The sequence below is a fragment of the Apteryx mantelli genome, chromosome 5 (assembly GCF_036417845.1).
Source record: "Apteryx mantelli isolate bAptMan1 chromosome 5, bAptMan1.hap1, whole genome shotgun sequence".
Lineage (NCBI taxonomy): Eukaryota > Metazoa > Chordata > Aves > Apterygiformes > Apterygidae > Apteryx > Apteryx mantelli.
Window position 1 is genome coordinate 19,394,575 of NC_089982.1, and position 8,353 is coordinate 19,402,927.

Consider the following 8,353-nt stretch of genomic DNA (forward strand, 5'->3'; position numbering starts at 1 on the left):
AAAGATGTTTCTGTGTTTGATTTCCCAGTTTACGCTCCAAAGAAATATAGTATTTACTGAATTTATGGGTGGCAAGTATTGGCTTCTTCAAGACCTCAGTGTATTTGCTATAATTTAATGAGTTCCCATATTACAAAGTGTACTTGTACCAATTTCTGTTTCCTGAGCTGGTAGATGAATGGCTCTTAATAACCACGTAGATCAGCCTGGCTTGAAGGGCACCAAATAGCTGTCGTGGCATAGGTTAGTAAGGCCCTGTGTGCCCGGTGGGCCTGGGCAGAACTGAGACCTGTCTGCATCTGACATGGTTGCAGTTGCCTCTTTGGCTGGTGAGACACGTGCATAGTTTCTATTAAACATTGCAAGCATTCGCTCTTCTTCCCCCAGGAGGAGGCAACGGGTCTGCTGGACCGAATGTCTCAGCTTATTCATCACATCTCCTTGTGGGCTGTGTTGCATTAGCTATTAATGAAATCGCTCTGCTTTTCCAAGTGGGACACGTTGTGCTCCAGAGCACCTGATCGGGTTTTGGTAAGCGTCAGAGTGCAAGGCCGCTTCCCTTCGCACAGAGACCACTCGCTGTGCACCTTGCCTTCAGCGGGCTGTGCCATCTTGCTCAGCAAGATCTGGCTTGAGCTGCAGGCTGTGGTCACGGTGTAAGCCAACGCACTGGTGCACGACCAGCTCCTTGGAGAGCCTACCTGTCAGGAGGAGAGGAAGAATGCGTCTCTCCAGCTTATTTCCACCTTGGGCCTCATTATAACAAAGCGAGGATTGCCAGTTGGACCAAAGTTGATCTGTGCTGGGAACTCTACTTCTCCGGGAATAGATCCAAGACCAGCAACCACCCTGCGCGCAGAGCGCTTTACCATCACATCATCAGAACGAGCTGGAGGCCCTTTGCTTGTGGCTGGCCTCAGACCAGGGTGCTTCAGGTGAAAGGTCAGGGATTTTAAAATTAGCTTGCCAAAATGCCCTATACGTTCCCCCTTCCTAATTAATGGGCCTGTCTAGACCCTTTCCACAATCAACTCCTCCACCTTCTTAGCTGGCCAAAGCCTGCACCTGTCCTCAATCCCTTCTCGCAGGCTGTTTTTAATTCACAGCCCTGCAGTCTCCATTCCATAGGCCTGGGCTTGGATTGCTGCGTTTTCCAGGCAACGGATTAAAAAATGAGATTGAAAAATGATTCCAGCATATGGCTGTCACGCATCATTTATTTAACCAAAAAAAAAAAAAAAGAAAAAAGCTGACTGGAAGGTCCATCTACTGCTTGTTTGCCTTGTCTATCTGGGAAATGGAATTTAAATTACCACATTGCTTTAGGAACAGCTGGTAATCACAGTATACCGAAGTCATCCGTTTTTCATGGGATGGGAACAGCAGATAATAAGAGTTTCTGCAGTAAACACGATGTCAAGTGTGATGGCAAGATGTGCTTTAAAGTATTATTGTTACAGGTGGAAACATACAGCCACAGAAATAGCAGGTCTACCTTTCTGAGAGAAGATACCGAAGGCCTGTCATCAGCTTGCTTGCATTCGCGGGGTGCATTCCTACCAAGATACTCACAGCTTGATTCGTATTCTCACTGAGAAGAAGGGAAAACTTTCCAGAGCCCATAACAGGCTCACTTTTACAAAGAATATGAGATTTTTTCACTTTTGTTTTAGCAGAGGTTTTTTTTAGCCTCTTTTTGATTTGCAAACTCCTAAAAAGTTTTGCTGGGAAACTGCTGAACCTTCTGTTATGAACTTCAGCTTGCTGACAACAGGCTTGGGCTTTTTAGCTTTTGTCAACTGCTGAGCAAAGCTCTCCAAACATGGGGGTTTTGTGGACCACGAGTTTAATCTGTTGTAGTGTGAGGCAGGGTGGAGCTGTGTTCTCATTTTGTTTTAGGAATCATTAGCAGAACGATCCCATCTGATGCTTGTGTTTCCAATTATTTATGGTAGCAAAAACAGTAAAGATAATAGAGCCCTAGTTGTGAATTAGGATGCTGTTGTGCCAAGTGCTGTGCCAGTGCAGAACAAAAAGTCAGTCCCAGCACCAAAGAGTTCCCATTTTAAGTAAAGACAGATGGCTACAGACAGACAGATTGAGGGGGGAGAATGGGTAAACAAAAACAAAAGGACAATATTGGTGGCTTAACTGCTGTCAAAGATGCTTGTGGGTGTCCTGGTTGTTCACAGGGAGTCCCTTCCAAAAACGAAGGGTTCCCGAGAGTGAAAGCTCTGGCTGAAAACGTAATGAGCAGTCAGTGGGAGCCGGCATCGCCCGGCCGCGAGCAGGAGCGGGCGCGAGGCAGAAGCGCTGGGGAGGGCGCGGGAGGCCTCGCGAGGGCCGACAGCTAGTGCTTTCTGTGCGGTGCACGAGGAGCAGAGGACACGTACCAGGCGCAGTGAGAGGCAGTTTGTGACGGGCTGACTGGAGGGGTGCAAAAAGCTACGCTGTGCTCGCGTTAGCTATGTGAAGCTGAACGGAGGAATAGGGATCCTGCTCAGTCCTTGCTTTCTGGCTCTAGTTCTTCAGATATTGCTCTTAGACAATAGTTGTTGACCTGCTCTTCTCTTCCTTTCTTCCACATGCTGCTTAAACCTCTCCCTTCTGCGCACCAAGGATACAACTCATCTGCCCTAGCTTCAGCCAGCTAAAAGTTACAGGTTTGTTGTAAACTCACAGTCGGGGCTCTCCCTTTAATCAGTCGCAAAACAGAGACAAGCAGCAGACAGACCTCTGCCGGAGCAGTTTCTGACATAAGTGGGTGAATTATTTTCTCAAAGTATCTTGTCTAGAGGACTAATTTCGTCAAGACATCTAACTTTCATGCAGTTCAAATTATCTGAAAGGAATCCTGGGCCAGGTCTCCTCTGTAACTACATCCCTCATTAAGTACCTGTACATTTGTGAGGCATTAAAAAATAACATCTTTAAAAATGTAGTAAAGCTTCAGATTCCTAGAGATACCCAAAACTGCTATTTCAAGAGAGAATGTATTATTTTCTGCTTCTTGTACCAAAAACAAGAAGATGAGTTACACTCCATTTACCGTTGCCAAGGTTGCTTTTATAAGTGTTGGAAATTATTTCTGTGTTGCAAGCCTAGACAGGGAGCAGCAGAGCCTACAGCTCTCTGAGGACATTTTATAAATGTCAAGGTTGCAAGATTTTTTTTGGAGGGAGTGGGGGGGGGAGTAAAGAAGATGCAGCACAGAGAATGAACATTTTTTAGTACAAAATGTATTTTTATCTAGAGCTGACCAAACATATAATTCCACAATCAAAAATGTCTTCTATTGCCAAATGAAAACAGTGAAAGAAAAAATTTTTTAAATCTTTTGCACAGGTTTTCTCACCAGCTCAAGTTCTGATGAGTTTAAACTACAGCATTTATCTGATTGTCTCCTCAGATGCTAATTTAAATGTCAACAATGCTGATATGAGTGTTTAACTGTTAATCACTTCAGCATTTAACATGCATGTCCCAAAACCCCAAACCTTCTCACTGATTTTCCTAGATGCCCAAAGCCTCAAACGTCCTCATACAGCTGTCAAAAAACTCCTGCTACCTCTCTTCAGCTATTCTTTAATGCTAATATGTGCTTTCAGCAAAAAGTACCATGACACAAAGACTGTAGAGAAGATTGAAAAGTGAGTGGTTTACAGTGTAAAGTACTTTGATGAGGAGAAAGTAGTAGGTACTAGATGTTTCTTACGTCTGACAGAGAAAAATCCAGATAAAAACCAATGGGGAAAAACCAGATGTATTTAAATGAGGAACAAGCCATCTCCTCCCTCCTCTCTGGGTGACTTCAAATTGAGATGACTTTGAGGAAAATATTATTTGAGCTCATGCACAAGGTGTGCTTTAGTAAAATGTTTATTACTGTTTAAAATGCCTAACTGGGTGAAATATAGCAGCATGCCATGCACAGGAGTAACATGATGACCTCATGTTTATTCAAGACATGAAGATGTCTTAAGTTCTTCTATTAGGTTACCTTTTCTCAACCTCTCATTGTTTTACAGCACTTCATCATCATCTTCACAATAATTTTCTTTCTAAAATAGCTAGTGAACATCCTCCCCGAGCCCAAATGTCCTCATCATGAATCTCTTTTCCTGCAACTGTTTTCCACTCCTATGGTATTCTTACTGCTGATCTCTGGATGCTTCCCAACTCTGCAGTGAGCATGTTCTGGTGACCTGTGCTGCATGGTGACACAAGGACATTCGACAGCATTGCAGAAAGTCTGTGACTCAGCTGTTCCCACTGACTTCTACAGGACTTTTTGCCTATTGGATCTTCAGTAAATCAGCCTCTATGTACCCAAAATGTTTGTGTTTCAGACAGGTATTTTACGAAATATTCAGACTGTATTGAACCAAACAGGAATTTTAACATTTATCTCAACCTGTTCCAAAGTTCATCTCACATTCCCTTGACAGTTGGTTTACTTAATTTGTCAATGATCAATAGGTAATAGCAACAACTAATCAGTACTGCTTTCTTCTACATTGTCTGCAATTGCTTTGATTAAAATTCCTGAAAGATTCTGAAAATTTTAGCAGTCCGAATTATTAAAAATGGGGGGAGGGCAACAAAGTGACTTGGTAGCTAAACATGTAAATTAGTTTTGAACAGCTGGATAAAAAAACGTCTTCCTATTTTGTTTCTAGGATATGTGAAATTACTGTGACGACGCTGGCATTTTCCAGCTGAGGATCTCAGTAAACACAGGATTGGTCAGTTATAAATGAACCTCTTTGCTCAGAGGAAGAGAATACAAGGGAAGGTGACGGTTATTAAAGGTAAGAAGCAATTTAAATAATTCAGGCTTTTGTTAAAATGTTTGCATGCAAAGCAAGATTTCTTCATATGAGCAGCTTCGTGTTTGCTTATTCAAAGAAGCTTTTTCACCAATGGTGATAATGACCCTCGGTACAGAAATTATGTGACCACAAGCTCAGATTTATGGTCTTGTGATGGGAACTGCCCGTTTCTAACTACTTGTTTTCAAGAAATAATTACCACAACACATACATGGTGAAATTCTATTACTGTCAATGCTGAAAGGTGTACAGTAGTCGAATGTGTACCCTGATGAAAATTTTATAGTCTTGGTGTCACTCAAGTATTTGGTTGAGTTGTATTAAAGTGTTTATGTTTTTTTAGTTTGAACCATTAAGATAGTCACTGTCGAAACAATACAAGTGCTTGATGATTGTACTCAGTCATTGATAAATTTTAGCCTTTAGTGTTAAACCTTAGAGGGAAATTTTCTTTGGTTTCTTTTGCTTTTTGAAGATGCACAGCTCTGTGCATTGTATAATATGGTTCATAATTGCAATTGTATAATGATACTTTTCTACAAGAGGTTTTTAATAAATGAATCTCAAAATGTTTGAAAGCTGGTATTTGGATAAACAGAGAATTCTGGATTTTGCTCTGAAATGACTGAACCTTTTGAGTATAGGTTTTGAGCTACAAATTTCATGAAAGCAGGCTCTGTAATGGGAATTATTGTTCTAAGATTCTGCTCGTTGTCAGGCTGGAAATACTATGAGGATTGTGACTGGCATTTCCACATCTGATTATGCTAGAACTAGAAGTCCAGAGGTGCAGAGAAATCAAAAATAATCCAAGAAATCCATAGGTTACGATATACTGAGGTCATGCTGGACTCTGTGGTAGCAGAGGGAAGGCCTTAAATTTTCTGCCTAGATGCACTGTGGAAATAGGTAGGATAGGGCACGCTTTAGTCTTCACAATTTTATGCCAGCATAAACCTAAAAACATTTAATTGTTATGACAGTGGGACAAAGACGTTCACTGAATCATTCTGAGGTGGATTTTTGTAAAGCTTTGTGCAGTTACTGGATTCATTAACATGGCGCAACCCAAAATACCTGGTAAGTTGCTTCCAGAACCACATTATTCATTATTTTGTGTGTGTGTAAATATATATATACATATATTTTTTTTTTAATTGCTCCATTAAGAATTTCAGTCATTCAGTTGAGGAAAAAAACAGTATATGTGAGCTCCAGGCTTACAACTGTATTGAATTATTGAATGATCAATAGTTGATTAAAAAGAGGTTTGCAAATTATCTGTTGTTTAAAAAAATCCCTTGTGCAAACTATTGAGTGAATATTGATGAATAATATACATATTCTCAGAAATCAAGAACAGTTTATAAGGAATAGCTTATAAGGCATAGAAAACAGGAATACACATGCCATAGCAATCAGACAGGTAAGCTTGCCTGATTTGCTGACTACTGTTTGACCAACTTTGGTAACAGCAGTGGAGAATTACAGTATGAGTTCTGCCAAGGACTCAAAGACTAAGGTTTGTGTCAGAAAGTCTTTTTGTGTTATTTATGTGTTCCTTCCTGCTCTGTTTCTAAGTAGCTTTTTTGTAAAAAGAAAAAAAGAAGAAAAAGAAAAGAAAAATGCCCATGCTTTTTAAAATATTGATTTCCTCTAAAAGATTATTTCCTCTGCTTCAGGAAGTTGGCTTGCAGCAAGCCACCTCTAAATCAAGTCGGTACTGTAAAAAAAAAACGAAGCTTATTGGCAACAGACATTTGTAAATAAGTAATTGACACTCATGCTGTAACAACAAGCAGTTCCAAAAAAAACAGGGAGCTGCCAGAATAAACAAGTTTGCAATGTGCTCCATCCAATGCTGTGTATCCATCGTGGCCAGTCAAATCAGCGGTGAGCAAAATAATAGCTCTGGGACCAGCTGGAGTTCTGCAACAGCCGCCCCTGCTTTCTTCTCTTCCACCCTGCTCCGCGATCTTCCAGTAGGATCCTTAGTCCTGGGCGGACTGCTAGCGATAGTACTGTAGGCTGACCAGTGTTTCTGGGGGTTGGTGATAAACCCAACCCCTCTGAAGTTACTGAGCTTGGGGTATGCAGAGAACTGTGCGTGTGCATGTGCGTGTGTGTGTGTGTGTGTGTGTGCGCACGCGTGTGTGTGTGTGTGTGTGTGTGCGCGCGCGTGTGTGTGTACATACTACATATATGTATATAGCTCAGTCTCAGTAATCGGGTGGGGTAGGACAAAAAGACATTGGGGTTTCACAATAGCATCTCTGTCCTTTGTAATTAAGTTTTGCAGTAGACTGTCCCCCCTTTTCCCCCTTCCCCATTTCAAGCTTCTTTTTCTCTGCTTTCTTCTCAACACCTGCACTACTGCCTTACGCGGGGCTGCAGCAGCGAGGTAAGAAGGGCCACAGCAGGCGTTGGCCCCATTTCAGCAACTGGCAATCGTCATACTAAAGCTGAAGGCAAAAGCACCGAGCATAGGGTAAGAATGGGTGAAGGAGCTCTGTTGACCTGTAAGCACACTTAGTTAGCAGTGGACATGTTAAACACTGTATTACACAATAAGGTGCCTGAGCAGAAAGTTTCTGTTAACTCAAGTTTAAGTGACATCTAATGATATAAATGAGGGCGCACAGACCTCTAGACTGACACTGGTCTTTTGTCTACTGCAGATTCTGAAAGATGCCATACGTCAGACTGATGGGCCAGGTAAGAAACTCTAACTTTTTTTATTAATTAGTGTGATTTAAAAACAAGTTAAAATAGTTTAATTAATGAAGGCTCTGTGTGGAGTGAAAGAGTGTCCAAAGCAAGAATAATTGTATTCACTTTTCTTGGGACTACAGGTGAGGTGGTTTATTTTTTTACTGTGGACAGTTATTTTCAGAACACTTGGCTACGATTTTTATTTTTTAATGCAGTCTTTTCTTCTCCATAATTCTCTTAGAGATTAGACAATTTTTTTGGAGGATAGAGGCTAGTTCGCAAGACTCCTAAAAGCCGTGTAGTCTTCCAACCCAGAGACATGGCTTAAGAGTATTTGCTCCACAAGTTTCTGCTGGCTTTGACCTTGTGCATATCTTGTTTTTAAAATTTCATTTTTAAAAATGGCTTTTCTAAAATGGAAGAAAACTTGAAGGGGTGAAGAATACAGATTTGCTTTGATAAATTTAACTTTTCAATGGGAGGTGAGGATACAGGCCTCTAAAGCTAAAGCAGAGAGAGCTGGCGTGTTGGTGACAAGCAACAATTTAGGGATGCCTCTTCTCACCCCCAGTTTCCATCCAAGAAGGTTCATAGTTTTTGCACTGAGACAAAGAGCAGGAAAGTCAGAAAACGCAGTAGATGATAGATAGGATTCCAGTGAACTGTGTTTTCGGTGTCTGGTACTGGGTGTAGACTGGTGAAAGTGCAGTTATACAAGTAAGGGCATAGATCAATTTTAGGTGCTTTCATTAAAAAATGTTTAAAATTATAAATACTATAGGTAGCAAACAACAGGACAAAGCAAATAG